General features: G+C 43.5%; 1 non-coding gene across 1 annotated transcript; it reads right to left on the bottom strand.

Annotated features, from left to right (window-relative positions):
• Positions 1 to 18,712: 18,712 nt before the first annotated feature.
• On the bottom strand, positions 18,713 to 18,794 carry trnas-cga (transfer RNA serine (anticodon CGA)). Its single transcript has one exon. It is a non-coding gene; the product is annotated as a tRNA-Ser (tRNA).
• Positions 18,795 to 22,384: the final 3,590 nt, after the last annotated feature.

The following is a 22,384-nucleotide window of genomic DNA, read 5'->3' as shown; positions in this document are numbered from 1 at the left end:
CAGTTGGCTTCGATGTTCTGCTGTGCAAACTTCTTATAGACAGGTACCGTTCAGAAAGCTCTTCCACCAGCAGTCTATCTTTGTGGATGATGTTTCTTTTGTTGGTACTGAAACAGAAGGGAAAAGTCTGATTTTGGACCAATCAGCTATGTCTGCTCTGTGGACGTTTGAATTCTCTATTCGAAAAAATCACTTCCGACCCACACGGAAACCTCACTATCCTGCATCACCCCCACTCCTGTTACTGACAATAAGCTGTTCATTACGTAAACACGTATGGGTACACAACAGCATCATTTCCCGAGTGAATTGGGAGAATTTCAGGGAGAGTTCCATTCGGTTTCCATCAGAGCATTCTCATTCAGTTAATTCTATTGCAGCACCATTTGACATGCAGCTGTCACTGTCATGTGGCCATTCACATTCGACGTCTCTGGACATTTTGTTTGGGGAACGTTTGGAATGGAACCTCACGTTTTGGAAGGGACATCGTTTATAGCATATTCGGCTGAACTGATAACCTTGTCTCTTGCACCTGCAGTACAGTGGAGACAGTTTTCACTCAGAAACCAAGAGATGATCAAAAACGGAGGAAAACATGTGTCAACAAAACCTGCCGCAGCGAGCGAATTCGCTCTTACAACATTAAAGGAGAGCGGCAAACCTATTAACAAACAACAGCGCCCTGCGTGCGTCTCGACCCCACACCATTGAGATTAAAGGTCTCAAGCTCTACCGACTGAGCGTACCAGGACAGGATTGGTGTTGGTTAATTTATCATTTCATACTGAGTTTAATTCAACTGACACGGCAATTTTCAAAAATCTCGTTCATTCCTCCCCATTGCAAATAACATTATCTAAGTCTTTCAATTCTCAGATTTATTCCTTCAGACCATTACAATCCATTTAGGCCTTGCCCCGGGATTTTCAATTCTCTGTTAATATTTTCATATTTTGACCCTGATCCTTAGGTCACCGAAGTGATTCCCAGACACTCTGGCAGACTGCAAATCAATCGGGAAAATACCTCAGGAAACCAAATCATTTCTGATTAGAGTGTAGGGAATACCACCTGCTGAAGAGACAGAGTCCTCACAATCAAAACTTTCTTTGTTCTACCTCCCTACAAAGTTTACCACTTCTAATATTCGAGAAAGGAATTCTGATTATAAAATATTTTAAAAACAGGAACAATCTTCTGAAGACATTTCAAATTTGAATTAGAATGTTTTACCCTTTCACACGGTAACAGCCGTTCCTGAGGAAGGAGTTTCCATGAGCTGTGTCTCAGGGCTGGGCAGGAAGCCGCTGATTGAAACTGCAGTGGCCCCTTTCTGTTGGCAGCAGGGGCTTGTAGAGAGTGGGGTCACATTTTGTTGCACGTGACCGTCCTACTCATTGCGGACTCAGGGTCAATCATGGATGAGTTCTCGTGGTTGTGTTGTCAGTACATGGTCGATCTCAATACTTGATGTGAAATATTTGAGGCTCTGTGCTCTTTTTGGGCTTGGACAACCAACATTTCAGCCAAATGCTCTGACCATTTGAGACACAGCAACTGGCAGCAAAATTGTGCGTGTACACATCCAAACGCACAGTGATCGAGAGGATGTGGACAGCAGTAGTTCTCATTATTTTAAGAATCAGTTGCTCATTTTCCCGTGTTTATCGCAGAGAGGGTGAGAGACCGAGGAGTAACAAACACACCCACAAAGCAATATCAGGACCTATGTAGTTCTGTCATAAAAAGCTGCCTGCAGTGGTTCCATTGCAAAGTTGGGTTTCAAACCCACGACGCCATAGAGACTGGATTCTAAACCCAGCACATTAAACCACTCTGGATTCGTGGTGCTGGAAGAGCACAGCAGTTCAGGCAGCATCCCAGGAGCAGTAAAATCGACGTTTCAGGCAAAAGCCCTTCATCAGGAATACAGGGTTTCGCCCGTAACGTCAATTTTACTGCTCCTCGGATGCTGCCTGTGCTGCTGCGCTCTTCAGCACCACTAATCCTGAATCTGGTCTCCAGCATCTGCATTCATTGCTTTTACCAACATTAAACCACTCGGCGACGCTCCCTGACGATAACTAAGCGCCAAACCTGTGAAGACTAATGTGTCAGTATCGCTTCACTTCAGGCAATTTCCCCTGACACTTTCTATGAATACCTTAGCATAATTAAAAAAATATTTACAACGATTTGAAAGGTTTGCACGGTGTGGACATTATTGAGAAGCTGAATATTCTTCGACAGTTTTCCCCGGAGCTTCGGGCCTGAGGGATGTCCTTGGAAAAGTTTACAAAATCATGAGGTAGACGAGCAGAGAACATAGTCAATCTACACTTTTTCAGAAGTCACATGAATTTACAGTGTGACAGCATAGGTTTAATGTGAGAGCCGTACAATTTGAAAGGGACGTGAGCGACACTTGTTTTTAATACAGACATTTTTGTGCGTGCGGAATAAATTGCCACATTTAGTGGCAGAGTTTGGTGCACTCACAACACTTCAAAGGAATCTATATGGGTATGCAGACAGGAATTGTTCGGAGAGAAAAGGGACAAATATTGGCAAATATGTTTAGATTAGTTACAGTCATCTGTTCAACAGGTGCAAGTTGGATAGGAAGGTTTGCTTCCGTGCTCGGTAATTCTGTGACACTCCAGTTCCTGACAACAGTTTGAATAGACCACTTGCAAAAACGAATGCTGTGTGTTACTAAGTCAGCGTGTTTGAATTTTATTTTTTTCTTGAGGCGGAATGTTTTGAAATGACACAGAGAGGAATGTTTTCCAGACATTTACAGACAATGACCATTCTCCTTGATACATTCCCAAGTTCTCCATCAAATAATTTCGCTGACTAAAAAAAACCAAAAACTGACAGCTCATAACGTGGACCAGGTGCAAAACTCAAAAGGCAGAGTCATTATCAGACACGCAAATTCATTACTTCTGTCTGTGGGGCAGTGCGAGACGTGTATGTCAAGAACTGCTCACACAAATAACACCGAAGCAATTCCAAAAGGAGCTTCCCGACATTCTGGAGATTTAGTGCATTGCCAAGTAACAGAAAGTGCTCAAGTAACATTAAACAAAACAGAAACATGTACCATGCAAAGTGAATATTACCAATTATATTCTCGATTAAATTAGGTCAACAATGCGCTGGTGCCTCCATCTGATCGAGCGAGCCAATCTCCAGCCTCCCTCACCAGGACAGTAATGAAGGAAATGAGAGAAATATAACAAAGTTTCACGTTGCGATTGCCCACCTTTTAGCCACAACAACAAAAAACGAGGGAGCAGATTCAGTGCAGGATCTGGCTTCACAACAGCGGTGAAATAACGACGTTCACTCACTTTCAGGGAAAACTGTGAACAACTCACATTGTCCCGATTATGAATACACAGCGCAGGCTGTTTAGTTCCCATATTCTCCTGCTGCCCCGACATTCATACGAAAATTTACCTTTCAAAGAGAGCGTTTGTAGCTGTGGAATGACAGTGGCAGCTTGTTCCCCTCGCTCTTACTGCCGCCCTTGGTCGTGTAGGGGCTGCAATTCTCATCTTACACGCGGTAGTTGAGTGTTCAATTCTCTGTTGTGGAAAAGCGGAGTGTTTTGGAGCAGAAAGATGTGAAGTTCGGATGCTTCTGGAGTTCTTGTTGAAAGGTTCGGTGACGCTAGGAAGTTGGTTTGCAGACTTGTCCTCCCTTTCTGGATGACATTCTCAGCGCTACAGAGGTTTCTGTGAAGCGCTGCTCTCATGTTTTGGTACTAATTCATTTGGTTTCATTCCCGCTGCTTCCGTTTGTTGGGATTTCAGATTGGGTCCAACGGATGGAATCCGTGGATGAGTGCCCTGCTTCCATGAATTGTCTGGCTGTCTTCTGCTTGCCCTGTCCTATTATTGTTGTTCTATTCTCGTCGAATGTGTGGCCCCTGCTGTTTGTACGTATTGCTACGAGGGACTGCTGGACTGACGCCCACACAAATTCTTTGCCAAGAACCAATATCCACCCACCTTCATTCGCAAATGCATGGCACACAAAGTTCGCAACGTGGATGTGCTATGAGGTAATTTTTTAATCATGCTTCCCTGTGTTAAAAACAAATTCTGGAAAACGATATCCAGACTCCTCCGAACGCTCGGACTTATGACAGCACACAAACCGAGAGCCTCACTCAGACAACAACTCACGAGAAAACAAGGCCCAATACCCATCATGTGCAGTTCAAACGTGGTTGACGAGATTCCACGCAGGGACTGCACGAAACACGACATAGGAGAAAGAGGCTGACAACTAGAGAGCTGCATTCATAATTTAATCTGGACTGTAAAACCCCCTCGGACAGATGTTCCTTGCAGTTATGCACAGAATATTGAATGTCTCTGATTCCAGGGCTTGGAATTCGGATGGTATGACCGTCTGCAGCACTGGATACTTCCTTGTGTGAGGTAACTCCTGATGGAACACATGTCAAAGTCTATTGCTCATTGAGAAATACATCCAAAATAGGAGCTTTGAGCGGCATTTCTGTTGTCCTTCTGGTGCTGTCCCTGACATGCCCTGTTGCATTGCACTTATTCTGTGTTTCCTGATGGTTCGGCACATGCTTCCACGATCGTTTTATAGGCAGAAGTCTGCATTTTCCCTTCAATAACGGGTGTATGAAGCGGAGGTCCACCATTCTCTATTCTATTTTTCTCTTCTTATGCACAACTGCAATACAGTAAAGGATCAATTAATATTGAAAGGTGATATACAGAGGCGTGTGAAATACCAAAGTTTTAATGACATTTATGCAATGGTTAGAGATTACCTTGATTCAGGAAATAAGGATGTAAAGTCTGTTTGGCTGGAGTTGAGGAACAGTGAGGAATGGACTCACAGGCATGTGTAGTTTACAAGCCCACTCGCAGTAACCACAAAGCAAAAAAAAATCGTACAAGGGGCAAAATTGCATGTGAGTGACAAAAATGGCAACTATCTCTGTATCTTCCTCGCCAACATTTTCATTTTCTATAGCGAACACTGTCGAAAAATATTAATTTAGTGCTTCCCCTATCTCTTCTGACTCCACACAAAACTTCCCACTATTATCCTTGATTGTCCCAACTTTAACTCTCGTCATTCTTAGAGATAATATTTTCAATATGGAGCATTTCTGATGAAGAATTCGAGTTTCCCAAGTCTAATCAAATTACCGGCCTGGTTTGAAAGATAAGCTTTCTGAACTTAGAGTAGAAATTGTTCCAGCAGGAAAGCATTCATAACGTATGAGAGCAGGACCCGAACCTACGTGGGGAAACCCCAATGGCCTCCTCATCCATCACCTTAACCACTCGGCCATGACTACAGACAACGCAGCAACGTTGTGCAGTGACCAAATCAGCCGTGATCTCATTGAAAGCTGCCGCTGACTTGATGAGTTAAATGCTTCCATCTCCTTTCATACCTTTGCTGTCATTTGTAAGGTGCGAGACACCAATGTAAAAGAAGAAAAGCACAAAGTTAGGAAAAGTTATTTGCAGCCAAACTGAGTCAAAATTAGTTATTGAAAGGAAAATCCCATTTGGCAATTTGCTAGATCTCTTTGCGAACATGACCAGCAGAGGTAATCAAGGGAGCTATTGATCTGAGTATTCTTGGACATGAAACAAACAAAGGTTAGTGACATATTCATTTCTTTTTTTAGCGAACGAAATGGTCTTTCCAGATGGTTACAATGAAAGTGATGGTTTCCAATAAAAGACAGAGATTAAGCCGCTTGTAGATATAATTTAATGTGATACGATTCACTTTCAGCCCCTAATTACCCCAGAGATGGAGGGCGTGAGTTACTTTTCTTCACTCTTCAACTCCAAAACATGGAGGTACAGACATGAAAACGCTAGAGATGGAGTTCTTGAATTGGGAACCAGCGACACTGAATGAACTAGGCAAAAGTAAGGACTGCAGATGCTGGAAACCTGATTTTAGATCAGAAAATGCTGGAAAAGCACAGCAGCATCCGAGGAGCAGGAAAGTCGATGTTTCTGTTGCCAGTCTTTCTGCGTTCCGCAAACAATTTCCGTTTTTCGCTCAGATTTCCAGCAACTGCAGCTGTTTGTATTATGTTAACATTCATAATGTTTTGGACAAAACCAATGACCTGCTAGCATCGGAAAATCGGCAGAAGTACTGGTACACCGATATGTTAGCTGAACAATACAACGATTCCATGAGTGGGAATACGATCCGGCCAGGGTGCTGAGAGTACCGAATCTTCACAAGTAAATAACAAGAAACGGCGATAGATACTATCGTATTTGGTGTAAATAAAACACCCTTTCTGAACATTTTCGTTGCAGATTATTTTCAACTTGTCTTCGGAGATTGACCAAGTGGGAAATGGCCATTCTGCCTGTGTGCATTGCGGCTAATCAGAGAGCCAACTATTCCAGTCGCAGTTTCAAACTTTGGCCCAATGTCTCGTGGGTTCTTATGTTCCCAGGGCAAATGTCAATGACTTTATCCTGTGTTCTTAAATGGCACAATAATGGGGCAGATGTATGACACTTCCATAACGACTTGTACCTCTTTTGTGGAACTCATGCTCATTTTCACCCACAAAGGGAGACATCACAGAACGATACCCCCAAACCGACAGAGGTTTCTGTTGTGGTGAGCTGGAATTTGAAATGCACAATAGGACAAATGCAAGTTTTAAATGCAGAAGCACAGAAGCAACGTCCCAGCAGGGCTTTACAGGGGAGCGTCAACGTGGACCACGGTTAAAGCGAGACATTTCCCCTCGAGCCAGGTAGGACTCGAACCAACAATCATCTAATCAGAATTCAGACGTGTCATCCATTACGCCACTGGCCCAAGCGACAAGCCGGCCGTTGGCAGAATGTCGATATGTAATGCCATGGACTTTCACAGAATCAGAATTAAAAAGGTGAACAAGCAGCGAAGATAATCACCAACACTGCTTCACTTCGAAGTTTCCAATTTGTGAAGCAGTGCCTTTCACTGGCAAAGGAGAAACATTTGTCCTCAGCTGCCTGCGTCAGGGTCGCCTCCTTCTCTGCTGGAAGTGTCCATCGTTTTATTCACAGTACCGACGCGATTTCATGATCCACGCCAGTGAAAACATGACATGATATCGTCCAAGCAAGACCCTGCCGGAACTCAGCGAGAGACCTCTGGTCATTTCGAGCTCAGGATGTGGAATTAGACGAGCTGCGTGACACCTTTTATTGGCGCCGCCACTTCACAGCGAATTGGCGGCTCAAAACGAGCCGTTGTTAGCATCACCTTGATTTGTACCTTCCTGCAGTGCATTTGCTGAACAACATCAGATAGATCCCATCCGGCCCAGCTGACTTATCTATTTTCACACTCTGCAGTATTTCTAATATCTCTTCTTGTGAACCTCAATCTCTTCTAGTCTAGACGCAAGTATCTCTGTACCTTCCTCGCCAACATTTTCATTATCTATAGCGAACTCTGTCGAAAAATAATTATTTAGTGCTTCCTCTATCTCCACTGACTCCACACACGACTTCCCACTATTTTCCTTGATTGTCCCAAATTTAACTCTCGTCATTCTTTTATTGCTGACATACCTATGGAAAGCCTTAGCGTTAACCCTGATCCTATCTGCCAACAACTTCTCATGTCTCCTCCTGGCTCTTCTCAGCTCTCTTTTTAGGTCTTTCCTGATATCGGTGGAACCCTCGAGCGCTCTAACTGAGTTTTCACGTTTTGTCCTAACAGAAGACTTCTTGTTCTTCTTGACCAGGGATTCTACTTCCTTAGTAAACCACGGCTCACGCGTTCTATATCTTCCTCCCTGCCTGACAGGTACATACTTATCTAGGTCACACAGGAGCTTTTCCTTGAATAAGCTCCACATTTTTAATGTGCTCACCGCCTACAGTTTCCTACCCCACTCTGCACTTCCTAAATCTTACCTCATTGCATCGTAATTTCCCTTCCACCAGCTGAAACTCTTACTCCGTGGAGTACACCTATCCCTTTCCATCACGAAAGTAAACCTGAGAGAATTGTGATCGCTGTCTCCACAGTGCTCACCTACTTCCAAATCTAAAACCTGGCCAGGCTCGTTACCCAGTACTATATCGAAAGTGGCTTCTTCCCTTGAAGGCATGTCTACATACTGTGTCAGGAAGCCCTCCTGCACACACTGGACAAAAACTGAGCCATCTATAGTACTCGTACTGTTGTGATCCCAGTCAATATTTGGATATTGTCTTGAGAGTTCCAGTGTTTTTCATTGTCCAAGAGTCCAGATGAACGTTGGCAGAATGTCGATATGTAATGCCATGGACCTTCACGGAATCAGAATTAAAAAGGTGAAAAAGCAGCGAAGATAATCACCAACACTGCTTCACTTCGAAGTTTCCAATTTGTGAAGCAGTGCCTTTCACTGGCAAAGGAGAAACATTTGTCCTCAGCTGTTTGCTTCAGGGTCGCCTCCTTCTCTGCTGGAAGTTTCCATCGTTTTATTCACAGCCACGACGCGATTTCATGATCCACTCCAGTGAAAACGTGTCATGGTGTCATCAAAGCAAGACCCTGCCGAAACTCAGCGAGAGACATCTGGTCATTTCGAGCTCAGGATGTGGAATTAGACGAGCTGCGTGACACCTTTTCTTGGCCCCGCCACTTCACAGCGAATTGGCGGCTCAAAACGAGCCGTTGTTAGCATCAGCTTGATTTGTACCTTCCTGCAGTGCATTTGCTTAACCACTCGGCCATGATTACAGACAGCACCGCACCCTTGAGCATTGACCAAATCAGCCGTGATCTCATTGAAAGCTGCCGCTGACTTGATGAGTTAAATGGTTCCATCTCCTTTCATACCTTTGCTGTCATTTGTAAGGTGCGAGACACCAATGTAAAAGAAGAAAAGCACAAAGTTAGGAAAAGATATTTGCAGCCAAATTGAGTCAAAATTATTCATTGAAAGGAGCTATTGATCTGAGTATTCTTGGACCTGAAACAAACAAAGGTTAATGACATATTCATCTCTTTTTCTGGCGAAGGAACTGGTCTTTCCAGATGCTCACAATGACAGAGATTTTTCCCAATTAAAGACGGCAAATAAGTCCCATCTCACGCTGACACCATCGTGAGCGCTGCTGTTTCACAATGCCACAGAGTCAGGGTCAATTCCCGCCTCAAGGAACTGAAGGTGTGGAGTTTGCACATTCTCCCCGTGGCTGCGTGCGCTTGCTCTGGTTTTCTCCCATAGTCCAAAAATGTATCGGTTAGTTGAAATGGCCGTGCTAAATTGACGGGGTTAAAGGAGAGGAATGCATTTGGGCTCCGGCGGGTCGGTGTGGAGTTGCTGGGCCGAAGGACCTATTTGCACATTGTAAGTATTCTAATCTACAATAATCAATTACCAAGGTACGGCGCACGTTGTTCGATGGGGCATATATAACTTTTCGATTGTTTTTCTTCAAAGATTCTTTACAATTCAAACGGGAGAGGAAGAAGGGAAATGAATGCCTCCCATAATTCTTCCCTTATTTTATCATTCACAGTCGGTATTTTTTCCTGTACTTTTTTTTTACACTGTGGTTACTGTTAGTGTTCCTGTAAGCCACAGCGGCTGGTTTCCTCTTTCCTCAATGTTCCTCATCTCTACCCAAACACACTTTCCATCCTTATCTCCTGAATCAAAGTAATCTCTAACCATTGCATAATTGCGACGAAAACTGGGCTTTTCACACGCCAGTGTATGTCATTTCCCAATATTAATTGATCGTTTACTGTGTTGCAGTTGCACACGAGAAGAGGAAAACAAAATAGAGGCCGGTGCTCCTGGGTTTCAAACGCACGTAATTGCAGCTAAAACGCAGATTACTGCACACAATGCAATCACGGAAGCATGCAGCGAACCGTCAGGAAGCACACAGTAAGTACGATGTTGAATGTCATGTCAGGAACAGGACCAGAAACACAACAGAAATACGTCTCTTGGGTCCTATTTTGGACGTATTTCTCAATGAGCTGTCGTGTTTTACATATGTTCCATCGGGAGTTACCTTACACAAGGAAGTAACCAGTGCTGCAGACGGTCATATAATCCGAGTTCCAAGTCCCGGAGTCAGAGACACTCAGTGCCCTGTGTGTACCTACAAGGAACAGCTGTGCATGGGGTTTACAGGGTAACTGAACTGCATGAATGCAGCTCGACGGTCGTCTGTCTGCTTCTTCTCTATAGTTTTCTGTGCAGTCCCCGTGTGTAATCTTGTCAATTACATTTGTCCGGCACAAGATGGGCATTGGTCACTTGTCTCTGAGAGAGGCTGTTGGTTTATGTGTTGTCATAATTCCGAGTGTTAGGAGGAATCTGGCTGTCAGTTCCCAGAAACTTACTTTAATAAATGGAAGCGTGCTTTTTAACTTGCCGCGTGGCATATACTCATTGCAAAGTTCGTGCACTGCGAATCACGTTGCGGGACTATCCAATTTTGGCAAAGAATTCGTGTGGCAGTCACGAGTTGCCACGTCCAACTATCCCTAGTAGCAATACGGACAAATGGCAAGAACTAAAAATTCGATTAGAGCAGTTCAAGATTAATGTGACAAGGCAAACAGAAGGCAGCCAGAAGATTTCTGGGTGTAGGGCAATCACCCAAGGTACCTTTTCATATGAACGTCTGTGCATCAGTAGAATCTGGGACCAAAGAAGTCTATGTTGGTTATTCATATTCCAGACAACTTGTGTTGTTCCCCGTTTAATCGGAAAGTGAATAGACATAGTTATTTCACTGTTATTTAGAAAGAAGATCCTGCATTGAATCTGTTCGCTGTTTTTTGATGCTGTGACGAAAAGTTGGGCAATCGCGATGTGAAACGTTGCTATACTTTCATTTCCTTCATTACTATCCTGGTGAGGGAGCAAGGTGATTGGCTCTCTCGATCAGATGGGGGCACCGGCGCATTGATGGCCTAATTTAATCACGGATATAATTGGAAATGTTCACTTTTAATGGTTCGTTGTTGTGTTTTGTTTTATGATATTTGAGCACTTTCTGGGACTTGGCAATACACTAAATCTCCAGTAGGTTTGGAATTGCCTCGCTGTTATTTGTGCGAGCAGCTCATGTCAGAGACGTCTCACAGTGCCTCACAGACAGCATTTAAGCTTCGGTGTGTCTGATCATGGTACTGCCTTTGCAGTTTTGATTCTGTTCCACGATAAGTGCTGTCAGATTTTGGATTCGCTGGAGAGCAAAGTGGGTCATGCGACATGTGAGGTATTTTTCTTCAGCCAAAATCTTTGATGGCGAACTTGGGAAAGTGTCAAGAAGAATGGCCATTGGCAGCAGGTATCCGGAAAACCTTCATCTCTAGATAGGTTGGGCTCATCCACCCTCCAAACAAAATAGCCAAACTCGCTGGCTGAGTAACAAACAACATGCGTTTTTTTGCAAATGGTGTATTCAAACCCTTGCTGGTGGCTGGAGCATCTCAGACTTGTCGAGCATGGAAACAATTCCCGCGATCCAACTTGCCCTTGCTGAATAGATAACCGAAATTAATCCATACATTTCTGCCAATATTTGTGCCTTATCTGTCCGAGGTCTTCCTGTCTATACACCCATTCAGATGACTTTGAAATGTTGTGAGTGCGCCAGACTCTGCCACTAAATGTGGAAATTCATTCCACACACAAAAGTTCTGTGTGAAAAACATGTGTCCCTCACATCCCTTTTAAATTTTTCCTCTCTCACAGTAACGTTTGCAATGTAGGTTTGAACTCGCGTGTCTTGTGAACTAGTGCTCCCTGACTATTTACTCTGTCTGTCTTCCTCATGATTGTATAAGCTTCTGTGCGGCCATATCTAAGCCCTGAAACTCCTGGGAATCTGACGAAGCCTATTCAGTTTCGTTCTCATGTCCAAGCAGTGCAAACCTTGCAAATCCTTGTAAAGGTTTTCTAAACTTACACTTGCAAGAAGTGTGTCCAGCTGCAGCACTTGTTTGACCGCGTGGCCACTCTGGAGCCGCAGGTGGACTCACTGTGGAGTGTCAGCAATTCTGGAGAGTTATGTTGCCTCCCAGGTGCTCAGGCCAGGGATGTCGCCCATCGGCTGAAGAGCATTCGAAAAGGGGATCGTGAACAGCCAGTTGTCTTGGTGCATACAGGCACCAACGAAAAAATAACGAGATGAGGACCTGCAGGGAGAATTCAGGGAGTTAAGAGAGAAATTAAAGAGGAGGACCTCAAAGGTAGTAATCTCGGGATTACTGCCGATGCCATGCGACTGCCAGCGTAGAAATGAATAAAAAAAAGCACTGTAAACACGTGAGTTGAGGAATGGTGCTGCAGGGCGGGTTTCAGATTTTTTGGATTTTGTGACCAGTTCTGGGGAATGTGCGACGACAAGAAAATTGACGATCTACATCTGAACCAGACGGGAAAGTATGTCCTTTCGGGAGTTTTTGCTACTGCTATTGGGGAGGTTTTATACTAATGTGGCAGGGGGCTGGGAACCACAAGATTAAACAACTCGGCAGTGAGATGGAAACTGGAAACGCTATGAATCTGGAAGATAGCATTAATAATGGGAAAAGTAGGCAGAGAGCAGATGAATGCAAAAGAACTGGTGGCCTGAAATGCATCTACTTTAATGCATGGAGTATAGACAGATGAATTTAGGGCTTAGGTTGGTGCCTGGGAATATGACGTTATTGTGATTCTCGGGGAATGTGTCTGTGTGTCTCTTTCTGTGGGAGACACGATGTGGGTAATAACACAGTGTGAGTATGTCACACTTCAATGCCATTGTCGTGGCATCTAAGATCAAAGCGAGAACCTCACTGCCATTTGCACTGGAAACATCAGCACACATAAGGTTATGGACCAAAGCTGGAAAGGGGAATAGAATAGATGAATGTCTTTAAACCAGACTGAACCATGGGCCAAATTGGATTTTCCATTCTGCAAAACTTAAAGACGAGCAGAAAACAATCTGCAGTGAAACTGATCAGAAATGAATTGGAAAATCCATTTCATTGAGAATAAGTGCAAGAGCGTCTGTCTTCATTCCGTGTAATCTTCTAGTTAGGATTTGGAACTCTCACCTCAATAGTGTTGGTTCTATTCTCGGACAGGGAATGCATGTTTTATTGTGCAAATATATCGTGGTACCAGTATTTCTTACCACTGGTCCGAACCTAGTAATGCTTGGTTTTGTGCCAGGTTATCAAAAAACAAAAAGATACCGGTTTTGGAAATAACACCTGTGGAGAAAAACAGGTTTTATTTCTTAAGATGGACAGGAAACAGGTTAGCCATACATTTCTAGATTGTACTGTTGGGAAAATGATAATCTTACCTGTCGAATCAGGATATTTATCAAAATCACTCTTGAGCTTACAACATCGAATTTACAATCTTAAAAGGACTTAATCAGCTGTCATGCTACTTTCATTTTCCTGAGCTGGTGGAAGGCTATGTTTTAATGTCTACATTTCCTTTTAGTTTCCGTTATTTAGCAGTCACGCCGAATGGAGAATTGTTTCTTTAAGTGTCTGCCTCAATATGTGTCTTTGTTTTTTCTATATTTGTCTCTGTATCCTCCTGGGCCTTTTTCATATTCTCCGACTCTCTGGCTGTCCATATCCCTCATTTCCCATTTCTGCTCTTGAAAAGCCTGACATTCAGAGACAGTTTGAGATTCGAACTGCTGAGAGGCTTTCTGACGCCTGGCTGGAGTCGGTCGAAGTAGTCTCACATTCTCTGGATAATGCGTCTGTCACTTCGACCTGAGGCAAGGAGACATTTCTTCCTCAAAATCTAAAGACCCTTTCGAAGTTAAAGTTGAATTCCTTATCCAACAGAAAAAGAAAGTAATTACATGATAGCTGAAGAAGAACAACGATGCATTTACTGTTGGTGTACAACGAATGAATGGTGACAGCAGAGAATGAGGGTGATCATGTCGTGGCGTCAGTGCCATTACCACAACATTTCCCGGGAATGCTGCAGTGTCTCCTGCCTCACGACTTAATTTCCACAAAACTGGGAATGAAGGAATGAGAATAAAAGGATGAGAAGCAGAAGTGCTTGTGGAACTGAGGGAAGAATCTCCAGGTTAAAATAGTTAAAAAGAGCAATCTACACTACTGGATTTAAACCAGGAAAATGAAGCCGGAACGCGAAATCAGAATGTACAGCAATTCAAATAGGACACTGAGTTTCTCGATCAGCAACACAATACTTGTAAGAAATAACAAGCTTTCAATACAATGAGCAGGCACCAGTGAGATGGGAGCTGCTTTCACCAGCTAAGCCATGGCGCCACGTTCAGAGCCAGATTTCTCGTCCATATGTGCAATGCCTGAACCACTTGATCACAGGAATTCGAAAACACGTTTCCTGTATTAATGTTGCTCAGTTTGAATGGCAATCAAACTCTGCTCGTGCAAAAACAGACGTTTCAATGCTGAGCATGCCCCACTAAAACGGCACAGAAAAAGACAGTATCCTCTTGCATTGGCATCCAACAGATATTTTCGTCTGTTTAAACTGACAGAATAAAAAGGATGTGCTCATCTTCTCTCACGTCCCATTAACCACGTTAATACACACGCAGGAATTTTCAAACCAAGATGAACAGGCTCATTGTTGTGAATTGACAGCAGTGGTGTGTGAGTCATTGCGAACAGTGAGCAATAAATGCTGAACCAATAGCACTGACACTGAGCCTTGCACCATCAGCTCCACACTCACATCTTGTGTTCTGTCTCGTAGCCATCAGTGCATTTGACTTTAATTATTCTACCTTGCACCTCTCCTCAAGTTATTCCCGACCGCTTGCAGTGTCGAATTTGAACATGCAATTATTAGAAATGCATTTCTGGGACACAGTTGTCTTTCAATGAGATAAGATTCACTGCCCATCCCTAATTATTCCAAAGATGTAGGGGACGAGTTACTTTTGTTTACTCCTCAAATCCTTAGTATGGAGGTACTGACAAGAAACCGCTAGAGATGGAGTTCCTGGATTGCGGAGAGCAGACCGACCCCAAACTGCAAACGTAACTCACCCAGGGAAGAGCAGATGGACCCCACTCTGTCAATGTAACTCAACCAGGGGACAGAAGTCTTATATGACACGATCATTGTATCTCAACGAGGAAATTATGGCCTGACCGCACTCTGTTAATGTAACTCACCCAGTGAAGAGTAGACTGACGCCACTCTGTCAATGTTAGTCATCCAGGGAAGAGCAGACTGACCCAACACTTTATATGTAACTCACCCAGTAAATGGCAGACTGACACCACTCAGAGAAGAGCAGGCTGTACCCATTCCGTCTCTGTCACTCATCAGGGAAAGAGCAGGCTGATCTGATTCTGTCAATGAAACACAAGCAGGGAGCCGAGCCTGACCCCACTCTGTCAAAGTGACTCACTCAAAGAAGCGAAGACTTATTCCATTCTGTCGATGTGAATCATCCAGCGAAGACAGTAATGAAACAATACTTGCTGTTAAACTCAGACAGAGAAGAGCAGACTCTCACGATTCTGAGAAAGTAACACGCCCGTGGAGGAGCAGACTGACACCACTCTCTTAACGTAGATCACCCAGGGAAGAACTGACTGAGTGCACTCTGTGATATTACTCACTCAGAAAGGAGCAGACTGACCCCATTCTGTTAATATGACTCTCCCAGGGAAGAACAGATGAAGCCCAATCTGTCAATTTGACTCAACCAGGGAAGAGCACTCTGACCTCACGTGATCACTTTAACACAGCTAGGAAATTGCAGACTGACCGCATTCTGTCAATGCAACTCACCCAGGAAAGAGCAGATTGATCCCATACTGTCCAAATAACTCACTCCGTGAAAAGCAGACTGATGCCACTCTGTCAATGTAACTCGCACAGGAAAGAATAGACTGATGCCACTCTGTCAATGTAACTCACTGAGGGAAGAGCAAACTGACGCCATTCAGTCAGTGTTACTCACCGAAGGATGGGCAGACTGACCCCATACTCTCAGTGTAACTCAGCAGAATGATCCCACACGGTCAATATGTCATTCACTGAAGAGCAGTCTGACCCCACTCGACAAATGTAATTCCCTCAGGGAAGAGCAGACTGATCCCATTCTGTCTATGGCACTCACCCAATGAATGAACACTAACCCCACTCTACCAATGTAACTCGCAGAGAAGAGCAGATGGAAGCCAGACTGTCAACATAAAATATCGAGGGAAGAGAATACTGACCCTGCTCTTTCTGTTTCACTCAGTCAGGGAAGAGCAGACTGTCACCACTCTGTGAAAGAAATTCGCCCAGGGAAGGGCAGACTGACCCTACTGTATCTGCGTGACTGACACAGGTAAGAGCAACTAATCCAAATCTGTCAATGTCTCTCCCTCAGGGAAGAATACCATGACCCCTCTCTATCCATGTAGCTCACCCAGGAAACAGCAGACTAACCCCACTCTGTCTATTTAAGTTCACAAAAATCCTCTGAAGTACGTCCTATCCAGACACTCTCCACATCCCTGTCTCTGTAACCGTGTGCGTTCAATGGCGAATCCAAATAACCTGCAAATGTTTAGAATGTGGCAGCAAACCAGAGCTACCACCTAGAAATTGGGCGAATGTGCAAACTTCCATCAGGCAGTCACCTAAACCTGGAATGGAAACCAAACCCGACAGCAGTGGTGATTATAAAATGGCAGAACAGAAACCCAGCAAAAAGAATTGCTGTGTGTTGCAACGATTCTGAGTATTAATGAAGCCCCCCTCACTGTAGTTAATTTCCATTTTCATCACTGCCAACCTTCTTCAAAGCAAAGCACGCACTTGCTTTTTTCAGACTTCTGATATCCCGCTTTCATCCCGCTTTTTACCTAATCATATTCTGACTTTACAAACTATGTCATAACAGGTTTGCAACTGCAGAATGAGCTTTGTTCCGTTCTCCACTGATGTTGAGAGTAGTAATACAGCATATTCGGGTAGGACTTAATGCGCTTGCGGGTGGTGTATTCGCGGCATTATGGCTTCTTTTTTTCATTTTCGGTCTACTATTTCGAGTTCATTGCGTAGACCTCTGAAGAAGACTTTTTGGAGTCTAAATAGTAACTGTGATTTCTCTCGGAAGACAGACGTAGCTTTATTTCTGTTCTCTTATAAATTGATCTTCTTCTGATCTTTGCAAGTGAAATAGAGTGCCTTGCTATTGCTCGGTTTTAGTTTCAAAATCAAGAGAAACATGAAGAAGACAATATCAAAGAACACAAAGTACTGAGTTGTTAAGATAATTTTTGCAGCAAAGGTGGACATGAAGGTCAAATTAAGATAACGGTTCAAGAACATTTAGTCTGGAAGTGGTATGTGACTTTAGTTCCAAATATATGTTTTCGTTGTTACAGTACATCTTTTTGACTCCCAGAAAACATTGATTGTTTTCTGTATTCATTTTGTTTCGCGATATCTGTCTTCTGGTCGATCAGGGACTACTTGAATTTGCGTTTGCATTGAATAAGATTTCGCTCTTTCTTTCGAGAAGCAAACCTGTGCATTATGTACCACTTATCATGCTGATGGCTAAGAAGTTCAAAATGAATTACGGTTTATGGATCGTGAGCAAGAATGAAGTGATCCACATCCGAAAAGATGTCACCACGCCCTATTCCTACATCAGGCCTGAACGGTCCATTGGCAGAGTCGACAGAAAGGAAATGTCTAAGTGAACTAGACCGTTGTTCAGTTTGATTTGATACCAATGGTAGTGCTGTTTTGATGTAGAAATGTGTCAACATCTCTGACGTTAGAGTCAAAATTTAAGTCACATCTCCTCTTTGGAGTGTCTTCTCATATCGGAACATGCTGACATGAAAACATCTAGCTCTGAGAGCAAAGGTTTTTACATTAAACTGGGAGTATGTTTAACTAAGCAATTCAGACGGCCAAGATGAATAATTGGCATTTGGTTCTTCAAGCTGAGCTCTCCACACCAACTGCTCCAACGAAGGCCGTGGATAAGATCCCTATCGATTATTTTGGTCAATTTTAGCCTCAACAACAACCTATTGTTCTGAACAATGCTACACCACAAGCAGAGTGCTAAGTCTGATTTTCATCTTAATTTTCAAATTCAGTTCTTATTGCACAGTTTCTTACGAATGTGGACAGCAGAAGACCGTTAACATTCCATTTCTAATATTTCCAGAAAATCCTACTCCGCTGATATCGCCTTGCCTTATCGTACCTCAAGCCAGGAACCTGGATCAGTCGAGATCCTTTCCACACATGGAGTTGCTTTTTCGAATTCATTGACTGCTGATATAATAGATTATTGGCCTTGAGAGTCAGTTGTAAATTAGTTTGAACTTTCTCAGCTTGACTTTCAACTGATCCTAAAAAAAATTCATCACCTGCTTGTAAATGTATTGCATTGCTTCTTGTTTTGCTAAATTCCATCCCCCACCCCCGACTCCCGAACATCCAAATTTCACGATAGTTCGACAAATGTTTTGAAACTGATTCGTGTTGGAAGTTGGTGGCTTTTTGTGTCTCGACATATAATTTATTCAATTAGACGTCTCGAAGTGACTTCGGATTCTTCACAGTTGAAAATTCACTTTCGATTGAATGCAAAGCTCAAGCTCCTCGAAATTCCGCAAAGGAATTAATGACTTTTATAGGATTCAGCGCTGTGAACAGGATTCGAACCTGTGCAGGGAGACCCCATTGGATTTCGAATCCAACGCCTTAACCTCTCGGCCATCACAGCTACAGAAAAGCTGCCAATTTTCATAGTAAAAGAACTGAATTCATGAAATACGCAATTTGTTTGAAGAACAAATTGTCAAGACACAAAGATTTCGCCAATTCCTTTGCAGAGACCCAGTCGAATGTTACCTTAACAGATTGACAGGCTTTCACCACAAACTAGATTCTGACACAGCTGAAGTTGTGGGAATGATTCTTCGTCGAATTCTAGAGTCACGGATGTACACCACATGAAGAGAGGATCATTGTTTCACTGCGTCCGATCGACTTTGACTCAATTGCTCATCATCTGGTGCCAAAGTTGTTTTTTAATGTTCATCAAAATATGGTATTAGAAATATTGATGCTAAGTCCATGAACACTAGCTACATTCGTTAAAAAAATCGGAATTAGAAAGAATGCAGAACCAATTTACAGGAATGGATCCAGCAACTAATCCGTAAGTTCTGACATCAGGTAATGAACTTGTGAGCACATGAGAGGAAGATTGACCGAAGATTTGGAACTTGAAATCGTCTTGACGGAATTATTTGCAAGGTTTTTGCGGTTGTTCTAGAGTCAACAAGTCCTTGAACAATACAACACGGAAAGTGGCCCTTCTTTCCAACTTGACCATGGTGGACAGTTATCCTAAATTAATAGGCCCCATTTGCCAACATTTGGCCCACATCCCTCTAAACCTTGTTACTCCTATATCCATCCAGATGCTATTAAATGTTACAGTTGTACCAGTCTCCAACAATTTCTCTGGCAGCTCATTCTGGACACGACTGAAAAAGTTGCCCCTGACGTCCCTTTTATATCCTTACCCATTAATCTTAAAACGATGTTTTCTAAATTTTGACTTCCTCACCAGCAGGAAAACACCTTGACGAGTCAACCTATCCATGTCCCTCATGATTTAATAAAAAGCAACGATTTGACTTTATCATACTTGTCAGGAGGGAAATGTGTGGAGATTATTTGCCGAAGGTTTGACGTAGAAAGTCTGATGTGCAGATTTTTAGAATTGCATCTTGGAGAAGTTTTTGATAAGTCATTGAAGTCTAGCAGCAGTTGTAGAAGTCTGTTGTGAAAGCTGCAGAAGGATTTCAGGGCACGAGAATGAAGCATTATTTCCAATGTATTGTGGCTCAGTTCAACTGCACTTGGACTACAGTATGAGGAATTATAATCCTCAATTTAGGAAAGATATTAATGCCATATGAGGAATACCACGAATGGTGATTAGCCTTGATATCATGGATGAACGTTAGTCCTGTGAATTGAAAGTGGGCAAATCCGGTCTTTTTTTAACAGTTTCAAAACAAGAGAGGTAATCTCATTGAGAGTTGCAAAATATTTGAAGAGATAAACAGGGTGGTGCAATTAAACTTTGTTCCCTCATTGGTGAATCTAGAAGCAGGAGAGGACAATTTTAAAATGAAGCTTTGTGATTTATGACCAGGATGAGAACTATTGATTTTTGTCTTAGCCTTGAGAAGTCTCGCTATTCAGCACTACAATGAGCCTTGGATATTTGCTTTTTGAATGCATCACTATCAGCCTGACCCGCCGACACTTACAGCATCACTATAGTCCTGACCCCTCACACTTACCGCCTGAATATCAGCGTGAACCCCACAAATTTACTGCATCAGTCTCCACCTGGCGCCCTCACATTTACTGCACCACTTTCACTTCGAGACCCTCATTTTGACTGCGTCACTATCAGCCTGATTGCCAAACACTTACTTTGTGACTATCAGTCACGCCCTTAAACCTCCTATGATACTATTATCCTGACTCCTTACACTTACTGTGTCACTATCAGCCTGATTCCATCACACTTATTATGTAAGTACCAGACTGACGCCTCACACTTATCGTGTCACTACATCACTGCTTCCTCAAACTTACTATGTCACTATCACCTTGACCCTCTCGCATTTACTGTGCCACAATCACACTGACCACCTCACGCCTACTGCTTCACTATGAGCTTCAACACTCACACTTACAGCGTTACTACCAGCCTGACTCACTCACACTTATCACCTGACAATCAGCATAACTCTCTCAAATTAATTTCATCATTATTAGGCTGAGGCACTCACACTGACAGCGTCACTAACAGCCTGACCCCCTCATGCTTACTGCGTTGGTATCTCTGTGATCCCCTCAGAATTACTGCATCACAATCACTCTGACCCCCTCATACATAATGCATCACTATCCTTCTGGCACCCTCATACTTCCTGCATCACTCACACCCTGAGACATGCACACCCACTGCATCCCTATCAGCCAAACCCCACTCACTAACGGCGTCACTCTCTCTCTAACCTGCTCACACTTAACGCGTCACCATCACCTTGACACTCTCTCACTTAGTGCATCAATATCAGCCTGACCCCCTCACGCTTACTGCATCACTACCAGCCCGATCCCTTCAAATGTACTGTGCCACTATCAGACTGACCCACTCGTACTTACAGCATCACGATCACCTTGACCCCCCAAACGTAGTGCGTCCAGATCACACTGAACCTTTCACTATTCTTGTGTCACATTCAGCCAGACCCTGCACACTATCATTCTGACCTCCTCATGCTTGCTGCATCACTATAACTCTATCCCACTCACACCGTGTGTGTCACTCTCACCCTGACAATTCATACTCACTGCACCACTATTATCCTGACTCCATCACAGTTAGTGTATCATTATCAGCCTGACCTCTTACACTTACTGTGTCACTCTCATCCTGTCCCCTCACATTTCCTGTGTCACTCTCAATTTGACACCCTCAAAGTGTCTGCATCACTGTCAACCTGAACACGTCACACTTACTGCATGGGTGTCTACCTGAAAACTCACGCTTATTTCGTCACTATCATCCTGAGCGGTTCACACTTACTGTGTCACTAGCACATCAAGACTCTCACCTTTACTGTGTCACTTTCGGCCTGACACCTCACACCTACTGCATCACTATAAGTCTGACCCGCTCACACGTTTTGCGTCACTACTACCCTGACACCCTCACAATTGCTGTGTCGCTTTTAGGCTGAGCCCCTCACTATCACGCTCATCAAGCTCACAATTAAAGCATCACTATCAACCTGACCCCCTCACACTTTCTCTATCATTATCATCTTGACCCTCTCACACGTAAAGTGTCACAGTCACACTGAGACACTCACATTTTCTGTGTCACTATGAACCTGGCCCCTCACACTTGCATGCCTCAATTTCAGCATGAACCCCTCACACTTACTGCATCACTGTCCATCTGCCATCCTCACACTTACTGCACCAGTTTCACCTTGACATCCTCATTTTTACTGCATCACTATCAGCCTGACAGCCACACACATATTGCCTCACTATCAGTGATGCCCTCGCACTTCCTATGTTAATATCACCCTCACTCCTAAAACGTACTGCATCACTATCAGCCTGACTCCATCACACTTTTTGTGTCAGTATCAGACTGACGCCTCACGCTTACCATGTTACTAAAACTCTGCCCCATCATACTGACTGCGTCACTATCAGCTGACCCCTCAGACGTACTGCGTCAATATTACCCTGACCCACTCACACTTT

Source organism: Chiloscyllium punctatum, chromosome 34 (genome assembly GCF_047496795.1).
Source record: "Chiloscyllium punctatum isolate Juve2018m chromosome 34, sChiPun1.3, whole genome shotgun sequence".
Classification (NCBI taxonomy): Eukaryota; Metazoa; Chordata; class Chondrichthyes; order Orectolobiformes; family Hemiscylliidae; genus Chiloscyllium; species Chiloscyllium punctatum.
This window is presented reverse-complemented; position numbering and strand designations above follow the sequence as displayed.